This window comes from Loxodonta africana, chromosome 25 (genome assembly GCF_030014295.1).
Source record: "Loxodonta africana isolate mLoxAfr1 chromosome 25, mLoxAfr1.hap2, whole genome shotgun sequence".
NCBI lineage: Eukaryota > Metazoa > Chordata > Mammalia > Proboscidea > Elephantidae > Loxodonta > Loxodonta africana.
Window position 1 is genome coordinate 44,167,910 of NC_087366.1, and position 20,213 is coordinate 44,188,122.

Below are 20,213 nucleotides of genomic sequence, written 5' to 3' on the forward strand. Positions count from 1 at the left end.
TTAATGATGTCGATGGGGTCAAGCTTTTCGGGACCTTCATTTGTTGAAGTGGCATGACTCGAAGTGAGAAGAAACAGCTGCAAACATCCATCAATAATCAGAACCTAGAATGTATGAAGTATGAATCTAGGAAAATTGGAAATCATCAAAAATGAAATGGATTGCATAAGGTCGATATCCTAGGCATTAGTGAGCTGAAATGGACTGGTATTGGTCATTTTGAAATGGACGATCCTATGGTCTACAATGCCAGGAATGACAACTTGAAGAGGAAGAACGTTGCATTCCTCATCAAAAAGAACATTTCAAGATCCATCTTGAAGTATAACGCTGGCAGTGATAGGATAATATCCATACACCTACAGGGAAGACCAGTTAATACAATTGTTATTCAAATTTACACACCAACCACTAAGGCCAAAGGTGAAGAAATTGAAGATTTTTACTAACTTTTCCAGGCTGAAATTCATCGAATGTGCAATCAGGGTACACTGATAATTCCTAGTGATAGGAATGTGAAAGCTGGAAACAAAGAAGAAGGATTGGTAGTTGGAAAATATGGCTTTGGTGATAGAAACAATGCCAGAGATCTCGTGATAGAATTTTGCAAGACCAAAGACTTCTTCATTACAAATACCTTTTTTCACCAATATAAATGGCCACTATATATTTTTTTTATACACATGGACCTTGCCAGATGGAATACACAGGAATTCAATCGACTACATCTGTGGAAAGAGGCCAAGGAAAAGCTCAATATCACAGTCAGAACAAGGCCAGAGGCCAACTGCAGATCAGACCATCAATTACGCATACACAAATTCAAATTGAAACTGAAGAAAATTAGAACAAGTAGACAAGAACCAAAGTACGACTTTGCGCATATCAAACCTGAATTTAGAGCCCATCTCCAGGCCATCCAGAGTTCTTCCTCCCCATGGAGACTAGCAGCATTTAGAACAGTGGCTATCCTGTGAACCTATGTCCGAGCATGAGAAGATAGGGGCCAGAGACATGCAATGTGGTTATAAAACACTCTGATTTTGAGACAGTTTGTTACTGCAGCATAAATTAACTTATTCTGATTGACATTCAGCCAAAATAGCTGTAACTAATGAAGCCAGCTAACCTCTGAAATAAAGACATCAGTCTCAGATAATTTCCAGCCCTATCCGAAGGCATGAGGCTGATCCATGTGGTATCAGGATAAGATTCTGTGTCTACCTATAATTATAGGAAATATGTCTGCCTCAATTTTTAGCTCCATATTACATTAATAAGTCATGCTTTTAAAAAAAAGTGACTCTAAATGTAATTTAAAAAAAAATTCAATTTGGCTCCAGTGTGTCCTAAAGAAAGAGACAGGAAAGTCTAAAGGAATAGATCTAATTGAATAGCCTAGCCAGGAAGTCCCTGTGTCAGGGAAAGAAAACCTCTGGGTCTGATGTCCCCCAGCTGGCAGGCCTCACCAATTTCCATACATCCCGCTTACAGGGCCCAAATTCCCAGGGTATATTGTGTGGAAATGCCTTCCTTGTTTATTAAAATAGAAGTTACCCAAATGACCAATTATTTTTTGTAGCAAGTAATGGATCAAATCCTATTACTACGGATAAGGTAGCAACACGTTTGGAACCTCAGATGCACAATATCCATAGACTCATATAATGGAAGTGATCTCAGGAGTTATGCTTGGAAAAGAGAAAGCTCAGAGGTGGAAATGACATGTCTGGGGTCACACAGCTAATTCAATGACATAATCAGAAATAGAGGATAAGACCTATGTCTCCTGATTGCCAGGTTCATGATGTTGCTGTTTCAGCCTGGAGAAAATAGAAAGGGAATTCATAGCAGTGTGTACTTATTGGAAACCCTGGTGGCATAGTGGTTAAGTGCTACGGCTGCTGACCAAAGGGTTGGCAGTTCGAATCTGCCAGGTGCTCCTTGGAAACTCTATGGGGCAGCTCTACTCTGTCCTGTAGGGTTGCTATGAGTCGGAATCGACTCGACGGCACTGGGTTTTGGGTGTATATATCAGAAATTTTTATTGTATGTATTTTCATGAGGTTTGCTATGCTTATTTATTTTTATTTTGATAGCATTTTGTAAAGGCACAGCTTTATTCTATTTTACTTTCTGTTACATGTCCCCAGTGAGATACGACACTCAGCTTCATTATTACAAGAGAACTTGCATAGATATCTGAATAATTCGTGGCTGTTATTTGATAGATGACCTAACGTTTGCTGAGAAGGTTTATTGTGCTACTCCTAGGACCTCTGTGGCTTGAGACAGAGAAGTTGGGAATTGAAAGGTGCCAAGCAAGCAGAAGCTGAAATGCAAAAGTGTGTATTAGAAGGTCACCAAAGGCAGGGGCAAGAGGCAGAAGGGCATTCACAGCCAGGTGTGGTATAATTCACATCTCTTCCTGAGATTCTAATCAACAGATTCTAGAAAGGAAAATCAAGGAGAGAGATAGGGGAAATATTTCCCCCAAATGATGTCATTGCATCTCAAAGTTTTGTAGCACCTAGAGGGAAAAAAATGGGAGATGGAGACAATATAATAATAATAGGGAAAAGTATTCAAGCGATACTCCAACTCATCCATTTATCCAATAAATATTTATCCAGTGCCTACTATCTAGGAGATATGTATATGTACACATATATACATAAACAAAAAATAACTCTTATTGGTGGAATTCTATTATGGCCCCCCAAGGTTTTTGCCCCCCCCCGGGTGTATTCATCCTGTATAATGCCCTCCCTTTGAGTGTGGATGGGACTTACGAATACAGTGGATGTCATTCCTGTGATAAGGTTGTGATATTGGAAAAGGTGAAGAGATTTTGCAGAGGTAACTGTCCTACTGAAACACTAGGCTTACACTCTGGTAGAAATTAAAGAGTTTTATCGAAGGATAGTTTTGCAAAACTGGGTGACACACAAGTATCCAAGTAGGGTAGTGCAGTGTTGTAAGCTGCAGGAAGAACAGTGAGGTCATCAGGGGGGCAAAGACTTAGTGCTGGCAGGCACTGGGGTTCAGAAAGGAGGGGAAAAAAGTTACCCTAGTGGGTGGTGAAAGAGGATTAACTAAAAAAGTTACCTAAACAGGATTATTAAACTACAACCTTTCTTTGTATAAATCTCTAGCTTCTTGGAATATGTTTCACCAAGACATTCTTTTTAACATCAGTAAGTCTATTAGTTAACATCCTGGGGAACAAAAGACTCAGCTTTCTGCACATTTGCTTTTTCTGATCTTAAACAAACAAGCTATATTTCTACCTTAATCATAGATTTAGCAAAAAGTCAGTAGGAACAGGGCAAAGGTCTCAGTGAGTGACAATCTTAGTTATCTAGTGCTGCTATAATAGAAATACCATAAGTGGATGGCTTTAACAAAGAGAAATTTATTCTCTCACAGTCTAGTAGGCTACGAGTCCAAATTCAGGGCGCCAGCTCCAGGGAAGGCTTTCTCTCTCTCTCTGTCAGCTCTGGAGGAAGGTCCTTGTCATCAATCTTCTCTTGTTCTGGGAGCATCTCAGCGCAGGAACCTCAGGTCCAAAAGACCAGCTCTGCTCCTGGCGCTGCTTTTTTGGTGGTATGAGGTCCCCCTGTCTCTCTCCTTGCTTCTCTCTTTTATATCTCAAAGAGATTGGTTTAAGACACTGTCTAATCTTGTGTAGCTCATCAATATAACTGCCTCTAATCCATCTCATTTCATGATAGTGATAGGATTTATAACACATAGGGAAATCACATAAAATGCTGGACAATCACATAATACTCGCCCAGCTGAGTTGACAGATATTTTGGGGGGGCACTATTCAATCCATGACAGTGACTAAAGTCTGGTTTGAGAGATAGATAGATTAAAGATTGAGACTTGGTTAACTGGTTTTTGCTTCATCTTGGTTACCAAGTTATGAGACAATTGCTGGGCTTCATCTTTACTTAACATTATCAGTTCCGTTTTCTAACCTCATGTTGACCAAAGTGTTTTTCCCTAGGACAAGCTGCATAAACGTTCTTGACAAATATCTTTTAATAATCAATTCTTAGTAGAAGCTAAAAAACAAAAAAGAATCTGACCCTTACTTCTTATTTGTTATGAGCAATTAAACTTTACCAGAAGCTGAATTGCCTCTTCAGAACAGTAGAGGCAGAGCATTTGGTCAGGCTGAAGTTTTAATTTAAAACAAAGATTAATTTAGGTCTGAAATTAGCAATTTTAGTTATTCCGAGCACTCCATATTTTGGAAGACCCTTACGCATCACTGAAGCCTCTAAATCAGCTGACTTTAATAAAAATGGAGTTTTCCCTGGGAGGTAAGTCTTTAAAAGATATTCAAAACAAGAGAGATCCTCTCTTACTGGCCTCAAAGAAACAAACAGTTTTGTTGTGAGGAGCCTAGAGAGAGGGGTGGTCTGTGGGAAGTGAGGGCCTCACTCCTGCAACCATGTTGTTGTTGTTAGGTGACGTTGAATTGGTTCCGACTCATAGCAACCCTAGAGGAGGGAGTAAAACTGCCTCATAGGGTTTCCAAGGAACGGCTGCCGACGTTTTGGTTAGCAGCCAAGTTCTTAACCACTTTACCACCAGGGCTCTATACGGAACTGATCTGCCAACAGCCTGAATGAGCTTGGAAGAGGACAGAGAGGTCTAGGTGAGCACTCTGCCTCTGCCATTACCCTGATTCCATCGTGACTGCATACTCTGAGCCGAGGACCTAGCTACACTGTGTCCAGACCCCTGACCCGCAAAAATCATGAGATAATAAAAGTATATTTTTTATTAGCCAATACATTTGTGGTGATTCGTTATGCAGTATGGGAAAGCTAACATATTTTATAATTCAATAATAAGACATATTGGAGCCCTGGTGGCACAGTGGTTAAAAACTTGGCTGCTAATCAAAAGACCTGCAATTTGAATCCTCCAGCTGCTCCTTGGGAATTCTATGGGGCAGTTCTACTCTGTCCCATAGGATCACCATGAGTCAGAATTAACTTGACGGGAATGGATTTAGTGTTTTGGTTTATAACTCAATTTTTTTAAGAATCAGCAAAATATTTAAACAGATACTTCACAAAAGAAGACATAAAGATGGCCAATAAACATATGAGAAGATATCAACATCATTAGGCATCAGGGAAATGCAGATTCAATCAATAATTAGATATCATTAGACACCAACAAATTTTTATAAAGTGTAGATTAGCTGGGAATACAGGTTTTCTGGTGTGCATGAAATATGGCCAACCATTTTGGAAAATAACTTGGAAAGGTCTGATAAAGTTAAGCATATACCTATTCTATGATCTGTCAATTCCACTCCTAAGCATATTTTTCCAAAAGAAATAAAAATATGTCCACAAAAATATTTTTGCACAAATGTTTATAGCAGTTTTATTTGCAACAGGAAAAACTGAAAAGAAACCAAAATATTCATCAATGAGAGAATGAGTTTAAAACACTACGGATAAAATAATGAATTACTCAAAAATAAAAGGGAGCATACTGCCGATACCTGTATCAATGTAGATGAATTTCAAAAATGCTGTGCAGAGCAAAGAAGTTAGACACAAAAAAGAGTTTATACTTTATGAATGTATATGAACTCATACATATGAAGTTCAAGGTGAGGTGGAACTAATCTACAGTGAAAGAACTCAGTTCAGTGGTTTCCCCTAGGGGAGAAGGGGCTAACTGAAAAGAAGCATAAACTAATTTTGGGGGGTGATGAAAATATACTATATCTTGGTTGGCTTGTGGGATAGATAAGTAAATACAATGGGCAAAACATTTGTGATTATGTAAATTCTGCCTTAAATTTCTTTAAAAAATGTCTAAGAATTGAGAGCAGATAAAAAGAAATTGAAGTCAACCGATACTGACATTTGTTGTGAGGTTTTCTCAGAAAAGAGAGCAAGGAAGGGAGAAAGTAGCTGGAGCATGATGTGGGGTGTAGTGAGGAATTTTTAAAAGTTTATATACAGAGCAATGTATTTGTATGCTGATTGAAATGCTCCAGTACAGAGGAGAAAATCAATAATGTAGGAAAGAAAAGGAAGATTTGCTGGAATAATGGCCTTCAGTAGGTAAGAGAAAAGGAATCTACTGCCCAAATAGAAAGGTTGGTTTTGACAGAAAAACAATGCGTCCAAAATAACAGAAGAAAAGTCAGGGAATACAGTACAGAAACCAGCTCAATATGAGAGAGTCGTATAGGGCCCAGAATGTTGGTTTTGGAGTCAATAGTGAAGGTTCTCCGCAGCCAACACTTAATATATGGATGAGGTAATTTCTGCCCCGCTTTCCTCACATGATTGTGATGAGGACTAAAGAATGCTGTACTTATGAAGGAAGGAGCCTTGGTAGCACAATGGTTAAGTGTTTGGCTGCTAATCAAAAGGTTGGCAGTTCAAACCTACCCACCCAGCGCTCTGCACTATAAGTTGGAATCTATTAGACAGCGCACAACAACACAATGAGGCACCTATGAAATAATAGAACATATAAAAATAATAAAGCTTGCTACAACTAGCGTTGTAACATTAAATGGTATAATGTTCATAGAACACATGAATGAGAGTATGGCACATGTAGGCCTTTGCACAGTTCCTGGTAATGTGGGTTATGATGACAATTTAATTATCCTAAAAGGAGAAGGGTGGGAATATCTGAGGGAGGAGGAACTGATATTGAGGCAAAGGGAATATTTTTCTTAGATGCCATTGAGCTGATTCCAACTCATAGCGACCCTATGTACAACAGAATGAGACAGTGCCTGGTCCTGTGCCATCCTCACAATTGTTGCTATGTTTGAGACCATTGTTGCAGCCAATGTCAATCCATCTCACTGAGGGTCTTTCTCTTTTTTGCTGACCCTCTAATTTACCGAACATGATGTCTCTCTTAGGCTGGGTTCTCTAGAGAAGTAAAGCCTGTAAAGCATATAACATATATATGCAATAGGTTGGGAGTTTATATATATGTGCACACACACACACATGCACATACCTGGAAATGGCTCACACCATTGTGGAGGCTGGCAGGTCCCAAGTTTGTGGGTCAAGCATCAGGCTGGGCTAGAGGCTTCTCCTCACTCATAAAGCTACAGCAGCTGATGAACACAAGATTGGCAGCAGGCTGCTGGGTCACGGGATGCAGAGGCAGACAAGTCCCAAGATCACCAGGCAATATAACAGGCTGCTAGGTCAAGTCCCAAGAACCAGAGGTCAGATGATGACCAGCTAGATGCAGTGTCCAGGGTGAGCAAAAGCCAGTGAGCATTGCCAGAACATCCATATATGTTAGATACTCTCAACAACTCGAGGAAACTCCACTTACAACTGATTGGCTGATCACATCATGGAAGTGATTTCATTACATCACAAAATGGAGGATAACTACATCATTACATATCTGCCAAACTACATCATTACTAACTGCCAAACCTTTGAGAATCATGGACCAGCAAAGTTGAAACACAATCTTAACCATCACAGCGCACCCTTTGTCAGCTTGGCACTTTTACATTCCTTAAACCATACACAATCTCTAAATAAAGACAATCACAAAATCGTACTTGTGAGTAACATGATACAATTAACATGTGTGCAACTGAAAACACACTAGCCTTGTTTACATCTCATATTTTATAAGTGAAAAAAACAAAAATATTTGATGCACACATGTGCCACTGGGGTTTCCTGAATGTGGCTATGTTCCAATGAAACTTTATTACAAAAACAGACAGCAAGCTGTAATTTGCTGTCCCCTGGTCTACACCAAGGATAAAGATTGTTTTTGTGATGTGGAATATAGAATATAGATGAAGATGGGAAGGGATATTAGTAGTTTTTAAGAGCCAATTATGTACCTAAACTTTCAGATCAATGATGTCCCCAAATAACACAACCATTATGAAAAGAGGGCCCATGGTCCCGATTTTCACCCATGAGAAAACCAGTCAAACTACTTCTCCAAAGGTACCTGGATGCTGATGGCAGGGCTGAGTTTTTTTTTTTTTTTTTTTTAAATAATTTTTATTGTGCTTTAAGTGGAAGTTTACAAATCAAGTCAGTCTCTCACACAAAAACCCATACACCTTGCTACACGCTCCCAATTACTCTCCCCCTAATAAGACAGCCAGCTCTCTCCCTCTGCTCTCTCTTTTCGTGTCCTTTTCGCCAGCTTCTAACCCCCTCCACCCTCTCATCTCCCCTCCAGGCAGGAGATGCCAACATAGTCTCAAGTGTCCACCTGATCCAAGAAGCTCACTCCTCACCAGCATCGCTCTCCAACCCATAGTCCAGTCCAATCCATGTCTGAAGAGTTGGCTTCAGGAATGGTTCCTGCCCTGGGCCAACAGAAAGTCTGGGGGCCATGACCACCGGGGTCCTTCCAGTCTCAGTCAGACCATTAAGTCTGGTCTTTTTATGAGAATTCGGGGTCAGCATCCCACTGCTCTCCTGCTCCCTCAGGGGTTCTCTGTTGTGTTCCCTGTCAGGGCAGTCGTCGGTTGTAGCCAGGCACCATCTAGTTCTTCTGGTCTCAGGATGATGTAGTCTCTGGTTCACGTGGCCCGTTCTGTCTCTTGGGCTCATAATTGCCTTGTGTCCTTGGTGTTCTTCATTCTCCTTTGATCCAGGTGGGTTGAGACCAATTGATGCATCTTAGATGGCTGCTTGCTAGCGTTTAAGACCCCAGACGCCACTCTTCAAAGTGAGATGCAAAACGTTTTCTTAATAGATTTTATTATGCCAATTGACTTAGATGTCCCCTGAAACCATGGTCCCCAGACCCCTGCCCCTACTACGCTGGCCTTCGAAGCATTCAGTTTATTCAGGAATCTTCTTTGCTTTTGGTTTAGTCCAATTGTGCTGACCTCCCCTGTATTGTGTGCTGTCTTTCCCTTCACCTAAAGTAGTTCTTATCTACTATCTAATTAGTGAATACCCCTCTCCCACCCTCTCTCCCTCCCCCCTCTTGTAACCACAAAAGAATGTTTTCTTCTCAGTTTAAACTATTTCTCAAGTTCTTATAATAGTGGTCTTATACAATATTTGTCCTTTGGCAGCTGACTAATTTCACTCAGCATAATGCCTTCCAGGTTCTCCATGTTATGAAATGTTTCACAGATTCCTCACTGTTCTTTATCCATGCGTAGTATTCCATTGTGTGAATATACCATAATTTATTTATCCATTCATCCGTCGATGGGCACCTTGGTCGCTTCCATCTTTTTGCTATTGTAAACAGTGCTGCAATAAACATGGGTGTGCATATATCTGTTCCTGTAAAGGCTCTTATTTCTCTGGGATATATTCCAAAGAGTGGGATTGCTGGATCGTATGGTAGTTCTATTTCTAGCTTTTTAAGGAAGTGCCAAATTGATTTCCAAAGTGGTTGTACCGTTTGACATTCCCACCAGCAGTGTAGAAGTGTTCCAATCTCCCCACAGCCTCTCCAACATTTATTATTTTGTGTTTTTTAGACTAATGCCAGCCTTGTTGGAGTGAGATGAAATCTCATTGTAGTTTTGATCTGCATTTCTCTAATGGCTAATGATAGTGAACATTTCCTCATATATCTGTTAGCTACCTGAATGTCTTCTTTAGTGAAGTGTCTATTCATATCTTTTGCCTGTTTTTTAATTGGGTTATTTGTCTTTGTGCAGTTGAGTTTTTGCAGTATCATATGGATTTTAGAGGTCAGGTGCTGATCAGAAATGTCATAGCTAAAAACTTTTTCCCAGTCTGTAGGTAGTCTTTTTACTCTTTTGGTGAAGTCTTTGGATGAGCGTAAGTGTTTGATTTTCAGGAGCTCCCAGTTATCTAGTTTTTCTTCTACGTTCTTTACAATGTTTTCTATACTGTTTATGCCATGTATTAGGTCTCCTAACATTGTCCCAATTTTTTTTTTCAATGATCTTTATCGTTTTATATTTAGGTCTTTGATTCATTTCGAGTTATTGTACATGGAATGAGGTATGGGTCTTGTTTCATTTTTTTGTAGATGGATATCCAGTTGTGCCAGCACCATTTGTTAAAAAAGCTGTCTTTTCCCCATTTAACTGTTTTGGGGCCTTTGTCAAATATCAACTGCTCATATGTGGATGGATTTATGTCTGGATTCTCAATTCTGTTCCATTGGTCCATGTATCTCTTATTGTACCAGTACCAGGCTCTTTTGACTACTGTGGCAGTATAATAGGTTCTAAAATCAGGTAAAGTAAGGCCTCCCACTTTGTTCTTCTTTTTCAGTAATGCCATATTTATCCGGGGCCTCTTTCCCTTCCATATGAAATTGGTGATTTGTTTCTCCATCTCATTAAAGAATGTCCTTAGGATTTGGATTGGAATTGCATTAAATGTACAGATCGCTTTTGGTAGAATAGACATTTTTATAATGTTAAGTCTTCCTATCCATGAGCAAGGTATGTTCTTCCACTTATGTAACTATCTTTTGGTTTCTTGCAGAAGTGTACTGTAGTTTTCTTTGTATAAGTCTTTTACATCTCTGGTAAGATTTATTTGTAAGTATTTTATCTTCTTGGGGGCTACTGTAATTGGCATTGATTTGGTGATTTCCTCTTCAATGTCCTTTTTGTTGGTGTAGAGGAATCCACCTGAATTTTGTATGTTTATCTTATATCCTGATACTCTGCTGAACTCTTCTATTAGTTTCAGTAGTTTTCTGGAGGATTCCTTAGGGTTTTCTGTGTATAAGATCATGTCATCTGCAAATAGAGATACTTTGACTTCTTCCTTGCCAGTCTGGATGCCCTTTATTTCTTTATCTAGCCTAATTGCTCTGGCTAGGGCTTCCAGCACAATGTTGAATAAGAGTGGTGATAAAGGGCATCCTTGTCTGGCTCCCGATCTCATTGGGAATGTTTTCAGGCTCTCTCCATTTAGGGTGATGTTAGCTGTTGGCTTTGTATAAATAGGGCTGAGTTTTAAACTCAGATCTGTTTTCATACTATAGGGGCACTATGAGTCAGAATTGACTCGAAGGCAACAGGTTTCTGGGAAGTGGAGAATCACCAAACACAAATTTTTCAAAAAGTAAGAATGGCTACAAAACAACACAAGAGCTAAAAAACAGGGATAACTCAATAACAAATGTGTTTTGTAATGAAGATGATTTTTAAACAAATTACCTGAAGCAGGTTACTTTGTTATCTGGGCAGTGTTCCCACTTCAGAGCACAGGATGAAAGTAGCTCCCAGCAGAGCTCCCAATGATTTGTGCCAATGGAACGTAAGGAGGGATACTCTGGGCAAAATCTATATGCCCAGGAAGGTGTGTAGTGTTTGTACCTCCCCTACAGATGCCTTTGCCAGTTCAGGAACCTCTCCTTGGGTCAGGGCCCTGGTGCTTTCCTTCCCAGTTTCCTTTTCAACTATGAAAGGAAGCCAATACTTGGTATTGGCTCTTTTCCCTCATGTTTTCAGGGGCCACCAGCTCCCTTTCGTGCCATTGTCCTCTAAGAGCACTCCACAGACGTCAGGCTCTGCTCCCTAACTCACTGCCTCCAGCAGAACGACAGTGACCCATATCAGTCACGAGGTTCATTGACCGGCCAATTTAATATCCATGTAATAACCCCAATGGACACCATCATTTCAAGTTATATTTGTCAAATTGTAGGACTCAACAACAACCTAATAAATATCTGTTGCTCCTCTCCTAGACACCAGGTATCAGTGAGTGAGTAGGTTTCGAGGGGAATAGGCAGGTCCTTAAATTCACAACACCAACTTCTTTCAGACCTTTGGGGATAGAAGTGGGTGAGACAGGGCAGTATTGTGAAGCAAGAACAAAACAAACAAACAAAAAAACCAAACCCGTTGCCTTTGAGTCAATTCTGACTCAGAGTGACTCTATAGGACACTGTAGTACTGCCCCACAGGATTTCCAAGGCTGTAACCTTTTTGAAAGCAGAGTGTCACATCTTTATCCCATGAACAGTTGGTGAGTCCCAACTGCCGACATTTGGATTAGCAGCTGAGCATGCTGGGAAACCAGGGCAAAATGCGAGAGGGCAGATTAAAAACAAATAGTCCTTGATTTCTGTTAGCCCAGTTTCTCTGGAGAAGCATGGGTTGGGGAATGGGACCTGAGCAGCCAGAGCTCTGGGAGCCGCAGATGTGGAGAAGACATGGCCAGCATTTTCCAAAGCCTGAAATCGGCCCCTGACTTAGCCCAGATCTAACCAAAGACCTTTTTCTTTAAGACTCCCACACAAACACAGGGTCTGGACTGACTCAATAGTCCTTTTCAGGTCTACCATTCTCCAGGCCTGCCTAAGGAGAGGGTGAGCCGCGGCCTTTGTGCTTCCTCCGCCCCAGGACTCCCGTTGGCATGCAGTATATTTTCCAGAGTGCAACGAGTGATATAGGGAAGACTGCAGTTCTCTTTACTGTCCGTCCCTTGTCATGTCACCACCCCTTGCTAAGGTGGTACCTGTTTGAGCTTTCCTGCAGGTTTGGAGTTCTCAGCTAGGAAATGCAGGTGGAACAGGGCAGGGGACAATTTAAGTCCCAGACATTGTACTTCTTGAAGTTCTATCAGACATCCGCTTCTCCTCTGAGGCTTTCTTTCAGACCAGCTTTTCTCCTCAGGTCTGGTTTGCTGCTGTGCTGCTGGCTTCTCTCTCCCTATACCCTCCTTTTATGCCATCTCTGAAAGTGCTACAAGATTTATCAGAGTCATTCTTAGTGGTCCTAGGCCTCTATGTAAGAATTTAGAGGCAGGGATCCATAAACAAGCCCCTACCCAACTCCTGCCAACTGAGAAAATGCAGGAGGTTGGGTAAAATTATCAATCATATATGGTTCCACGGTCATATATCCCCCACGCAGTTGTTGTTCTTAGCTGCAGCTGAGTCGGCCCCTGACTCATGGTTACTCATATATTACAGGGTGGAACTGCTCCGGAGGATTTTCTTGGCTATCATCTTTACGGAAGCAGATGGCCAGGCCTTACTTCCACAGTGCCACTGGATGGGTGTAAATTGCCAACTTTTCTGTTGGTAGCTGTCACGCATTGAATTGTGTCCCCCAAAAATATGTGTCGACTTGTTTAGGCCATGATTCAGAGTATTGTATGGTTGTCCTCCATTTTGTGATTGTAATTTTATGTTAAAGAGGGCTAGGGTGGGATTAAACACCACCCTTACACAGGTCACATCCCTGATAGAATGTAAAGGGAGTTTCCCTGGGATGTGGCATGCACCACCTTTTATCTATCAAGAGACAAAAGAAAAGGGAAGTTAGCAGAGAGGTGGGACCTCATACCATCAAGAAAGCAGTGCTGGGAGCAGAGCTCTCCTTTGGACCTGAGGTCCCTGTGCAGAGAAGCTCCTAGTGAGGAGGAAGATTGATGAGAAGGCTGACAGAGAAAGAAAGCCTTCCCCTGGAGCTGACGCCCTGAGTTTGGACTTTTAGCCTAGTTTACAGTGAGGAAATAAATTTGTCTTTGTTAAAGCCATCCACTTGTGGTATTTCTGTTATAGCAGCACTAGTTGACTAAGACGGTAGCCTAGTGCAAATCATTTGTACTACCCAGGCACATTAGAGGGTATCACAAAGTATAATAATGGCTACGGAGGATTGTTTTGTTAGTTGCCGTGGAGTTGGCTCCAACTCATGGTGACCCACTGCACAACAGAACAAAACGCTGCCTGGTCCTGTGCCAGCCTCGTGATTGCTGGCATGCTCGTGTCCATTTTCTCCTTCCAACCTAAGGGCTCATCCTCTAGCATTACGTCAGACAATATTCTGTTGTGATCCACAGGGTTTTCCTCGGCTATTTTTTGGAAGTAGATCACCAAGTCTCTCTTCCTAGTGTGTCTTAGTCTGGAAGCTCTGCTGAAATCTGTCCATCATGGGTGACTCTGTTTGTATCTGAAATACTAGCTGCATAGCTTCCAGCATCATCATGACATGCAAGCCACCACAGTACAACAAACTGACAGGCGGCTGGTGGGATAGAGGATTAGCCTAACCTAAAGCCACTTGCTCCTTATGAAAATGGAAACCTGAAAAGTTCAGACTTTAATTTATGAACAAGGACTTTCAGACATATTATAGATGGAATGTCAATCAAGCTAAAAGATGGATATTCTAGGCTAGGGCAGAGACATGTTGCTTAAAATAATTGGTTTGACCACACTATGGTTCCAACCAGATGTGAATAAAACCTGATGCCATTGAGTCGATTCCGACTGATAGTGATCCTATAGAACAGAGTAGAACTGCCCCCATAGAGTTTCCAAGGAGTTCCTGGTGGGTTTGAACTGCTGACCTTTTGGTTAGTAGCCGTGGAACTTAACCACTACGCCACGAGGATTTCCAGATGTGAATATACCCATAGAACTAACAGCAATAAGCAATTTGTCAAAGATTGAAGTTTACCGTTTAGAATGATGCGCTTGGAGGAAGAAAATCTTCCCCTGGTTCTTGATTTCATTTGTGTTTCTAATCAAATATCCATTGTGTGGGAGTATTGTCAGGATTTGTCCATAACGAGGTCTGAGGTCAATGATGTTCAGAGTTGGTGAACTTGGTTTCCAAGTCTAAGAAAAATAAGCTTCTTTTGGAATTCAATGGGATGTGGGTTTCCAGGACCTTGATTTCCAGATTCAAACAACAATTGTCTTAGGCTTGGTTCTCTAGAGAAGCGAAACCGGTAAAGTGTATCAATATATATAGAGAGAGATTTATATCAAGGAAATGGCTCACGTGGCAGTTGTAGAGGCTGGAACGTCTTAAGTTTGTGAGTCAGTCTTCTCCTGATGCACATAGCCAAGATCAGCAGGTCAGAGAGCAGGGCTGTTGTTCACAGGCTGTGAAGATGGGCAAATTCCAAAGATTGGCAGGAAAGACAGCAGGTAAGCTGCTAGCTCAAGTCCCAAGAACCGGAGATCAGATGAATAGGCGCCAACTGCAGGATCCAGAATGAGCAAAAGCCCACAAGCCTTGCCAGAATATCCACTTATATTCATTCAATGCAGGGCACATGCCAAGGAATCTCCCTTTCAACTGATTGGCTACTCACAGCAGATCCCGTCATGGAGGTGATCACATAATATCAAATCTCATCATGGAAGTGATCACACCATCATATGACTATCAAATCACTGAGGATCATGGACCAGCCAAGCAGACACACAACCTTAACCATTACAACAGGTAACCACATCTTCTACTCTACCAGTATTATGGAGTCTGGAAGCACGTCGTTGTTGTTGTCAAGTGCCGTCGAGTTGGTTCCAACTCATAGCAACCCTGTGTACGACAGAACAAAACACTGCCCAGTCCTGCGGCATCTTCACGATCATTGTTATGCTTGAGCCCACTGTTGCAGCCACTGTGTCAATTCATTTCTTTGAGGGTCTTCCTATTTTTTGCTGTCCCCCTACCTTACCAAGCATGATGTCCTTCTCCAGGGACTGGTCCTTCCTGATAATGTGTCCAAAGTATGTGAGATGAAGTCTTGCCACCCTTGTTTCTAAGGAGCATTCTGGCTGCACATCTGGAGGCATAGCTCGGATTTTTCCCAGCAGCAGTGATTGCTGTTAGTGAGCTAGAAGGTACAAAGATATTCAAGGCTCCAGGTTAGAGACTTATGTAAAGTTTTCCTGAGATTTATGGCACCCACTACATTCCCCAAGACTAGGGATTGCCTGTATATAAATCTGGGGAAGAAATTCCATCTTTGTTGACAAATATGTCCCTGGAGGAACAGTCCACAGGAAAGCAATGCTCCACTCCTCAGTGACTCCAGGTAGCACCCATCAATTCTGCTGCCAGTCCTGGCATTTGGGGCCCCAGAAATAATTAATTCCACCTCGAAAGTACACAGCATAAATAAAGGCTAAAATTAATCAAAATGTGACCAGGGTTTCAATCAGGCAGCAAAGGACTTGGCAAGAGGGATGTAAATGTTATTGTAAGTCACATCAACCCTGTCAGCAAATTAAATCGGGATCCAGAGACACTGATTCCTGTCAGAGGAGACGGAAGCTTGGAGAGGGCCCCGAGGTTGACAAAGCTCAGAATGGTCAGTCTGCCCTCGCCTCTGCTAAAACTTTTCAGTGAGGGGAAAAACCCAAATCTTTAAATGTGTGGGAATGATTATTTTTTGAACTCTTACAAAGACATAGTTTTAAAATCTTTCAAATTTAGCTTTAGAGGGATTTATCTTTGGGGCTCCAGTCAATCACACTCCAATAGAGAAATCAAACGTTATAAAAAGTACATAACAATACTCACTTTGAGGGCAGGGACTATGATGTCTTATTTGCTCTTGAATCTTTGGCACCCTGCACAATGCATTACACACAGGAAGTGCACAGTATATGATTGTGAAATCAATGAACTGGTTCAAGGACTTAATAACTCAAAGAGGAAGGCCCCTCAGGCATGGAATGATTTGTTAGGTTCTCTAGGGAAGCTGTCACCTCATTAGAATATCACACTACTCAAATGGATAACAAATATTAAGCTTCAGAGTTAAATCTCATAGTTAAAGTAAGAAAAGAGTTAACCAACTCAGACACAGAGACACACCACAATCTTATCCACCAGAGTGTATCATTGCTCAACAAAGATAGGTTTTTTTGTTTGTTTTCCTACTTTTTTCTGATCTTTCCTCTGGTGCCGGTGCGATAGCCAGGAGAAAGCACCTCATAGATCTCCAACTAAAACCAATTGCCGTTGACTTGATTCTGACTCATGGCAACCCCATGTGTGTCAGAATAGAACTGTGCTCCATAGGGTTTTCAACGGCTAATTTTTCAGGAGTAGATTGCCTGGTCTTTCTTCCAAGGTGCTTCTTGGTGGACTCAAACCTCCAAACTTTTGGTTAGCAGCCAAATATGTTAACTCTTTGTACCACCTAGGGACTCTAGAGCTCCAAATTGTTGTTGTTAGTTGCAGTTGAGTCTACTCCAATTCATGGCAACCTTATATGTAGCAGAACAAAACATTGCTCAGTCCTGCACCATCTTCACTATCGTTGGTATGTTGTGGCTACTGCCTCAGTCTATCTAACTGAGGTTTTTCCTCATTTTCACTGACCCTCTTCTCTACCAAACATGAAGTCCTGTTCTAGTGATTGGTCTTTTCTGATGTTGTGTAAAAAGTACTGGGTCGAAGTCTTGTCATCTTCATTTCTAAGGAGCATGCTGGTTTATTTCTTCTAACATTGATTTGTTCCTTCTTCTGGCAGTTCACGGTATATTCAATATTCTTCGCCAATACCACAATTCAAATGCATCAATTCTTCTGTCTTCCTTTTTCATTGTTCAGCTTTCACATACATCTAAACCCACTGCTGTCGGATCGATTCTGATTCATAGTAACCCTATAGAACAGGGTAGAACTGCGCCATAGCTTTTCCAAGGCTGTAAGTCTTTACTGAAGCAGACTGCCACATCTTTCTCCCTCTGAGTGCCAACTTTTTGGTTAGCAGCTGAGCAGCTAACTGTGCCACCAGAGCTCCTTTCATATACGTATGAAGTGACTGAAAAGGCCAAGGCTTGAGTCAGGTGTGCCTTACTACAGAAGACCCAGCTATAGCTCCACTTTGAAATATATCACCACGTATTTTTTTTTTTTTTATGTGCTAAGGCCACACCTCCCACTGGCTGCTCCTAGCCAATGACTGAGTGTGTCACCAACACCAGCTTAGAGGAAGAAACAGAGCAGACCTATTTCTGGAAGACAAGGGATTCTTTTGATGGATAACTTTGTCCTGATGACTTCCCTAAGGCTTTGTCGAAAGTTTCTTAGTCTGGACAGAAGCCTAGGACATGTTTATGCTGTCTTCTCTCCCTTTCTCCTTCATCTGGGGTCATATTCTCACCATGGTCTGACAACACCATGGCCTGACAACTCTCCCAGCCTCCTCCAGCTCCTTCCTTATTTCCCCTCCCAGAGGTATTTCTTCTAATAAAATCCTTGCACGTTTAATCCCATCTTGGCATCTGAGCTAACCCACCAGGATGAAGGCAAGAGTTTTTTGAGTATTGCAGCAAACACAGCCTTTTCTATGGCTGAGATAAAATTAAGAAACCCAGGTACCCAACCTTCCACAGGCACTGTTGTCCTTATAACGAGGAATCAGTTGCTCTTAGGTAAAGAAGTCCCATGAGGCCCAAAAGCTTAACTGCTGAACTCAGAAGACAGGCCTGGTGATTTGCTTCCGAAAGGTCACAACCTTGAAAACTCTATGGAGCAGTTCTACTCTGCACACAGGGGGTCACCATGAGTCAGAAATGACTCAACTGGCAACTAGCATAACAAAGAAGATGCTGCTTTTTTTTGTTGCTTTTAGGTAAAGGCAATAATATTATAACATACATATAAGGCAGAAATTTATTATTATTATTATTAGGTGCAGTCGAATCAGTTCCACTCACAGTGACCCTTTGTACAACAGGGTAAAACAAAACCCAATCTAGCGCCATCCTTACAATTGTTGCTATTTTGAGCCCATTGTTGCAACCACTGTGTCAATCCATTTTGTTGAAGATCTTCCTCTTTTTCGCTAACCCTCTACTTTACCAAGCATGATGTCCTTCTCCAGGGACTTGTCACTCCTGATTACATGTCCAAAGTACGTGAGAAGAAGTCTCACTGTCCTTGCTTCTAAGCAGCATCCCGGTTGTACTTCTTCCAAGACAGATTTGTTCATTCTTCCGGCAGTCCGTGGTATATTCAATATTCTTTGCTAACACCATAATTCAAAGGCATCAATTCTTCTTCAGTATTCCTTATTCATTGTCCAGCTTTCGCATGCATATGAGGCGATTGAAAATACTATTGGAAGCCCTGGTGGCGCAGTGGTTAAGCACTATGGCTGCTAACCAAAAGGCCAGCAGTTCAAATCCACCATCCACTCCTGGGAAGTCCTATGGGGCAGTTCTACTCTGTCCTATAGGGTTGCTATGAGTCGGAATTGACTCTATGGCAATGGGTTTGTTTCTTGGGGAGGGGGGTGCAGGTGTAACTTAGTTCTCAAAGTGACGTCTTTGCTTTTTAACACTTGAAAGAGGTCTTTTGCAGCAGATTTGCCCAATGTGATGTCATTTGATTTCTTGACTGTTGCTTCTATGGGCGTTGATTGTTGATCCAAGTAAAATGAAATCCTTGACAACTTCAATATTTTCTCTGTTTGTCATGAGGTTGCTGATTGGTCCAGCAGTGATGATTTTTGTTTTCTTTGTGTTGAGGTGCAGTCCATACTGAAGGCTGTAGTCCTTGATTATCATCAGTAAGTGCTTCAAGTACTCTTCACTTTCAGCAAGCAGAAATTAATTAAATTTGCTTAAAGTATAAAGAAAAGCTAGGCAGCTAATCAAAAGGTCAACAGTTCGAATCTACCAGGCTGCTCCTTGGAAACACTATGGGGGAGTTTTACTCTGTCCTATAATTTTGGGTTATAGGGTTGCTATGAGTCAGAATCGACTCGATGGCAATGAGTTTGTTGGTTTAAAGTATAAAGACTGAGGGAAAACAAGAGCAAAAATTTTTGTATTTAAGAAGACAAAAAAGTAATTAGAAATTAACATTCATTGATTGCATTCTCCATGTGTCACTGCACTAAGTCCTGAAAGTACATAAAATCATTGCCCCCCATCCTCCCATCGTCTATGATTTACTATTATAATTATCCCAAGTTTACAGATGAAGAAACTGAAACATGGAGAGGTTAAGTAACTTGCCCATGCTCATTGCCAGCCAGTATTTGGTGGAATGGGGGTTTGGATTCAATAGCCTGACTCCAGGATTTCTGCCCTGAACTGCTCTACTGTTCAGCAAGCCTTCTGTTTTATAGCTCTCTGCACCAAGTCTGGCAAATGCATAACTGAATAGCTCTCTAATTCCAAATCTTGGCTTGCTTATCCAGTCCGAATCTCCTGATTGGCCCAATCCATTTTATGACTTAGATTCTGCCTGTCATGACTTATATAAATTGGTAAATTTGGAAAGAACAAATACTGCCAACTCTGAAGCAGCCTCTACACCCCACTACACAATGGTTAAATGGGGTGGGGGTATAATTTTTAATCCACTGCTGGGCTTATAGAATGTGAGGAAACCCTCCAAGTACCACCCTCTAAATAAAAAAGAAACTGAAGGGCAAGGGTAAGTCTTCATTTGAAACCTCAAGAAGAGGTAAGCAGGA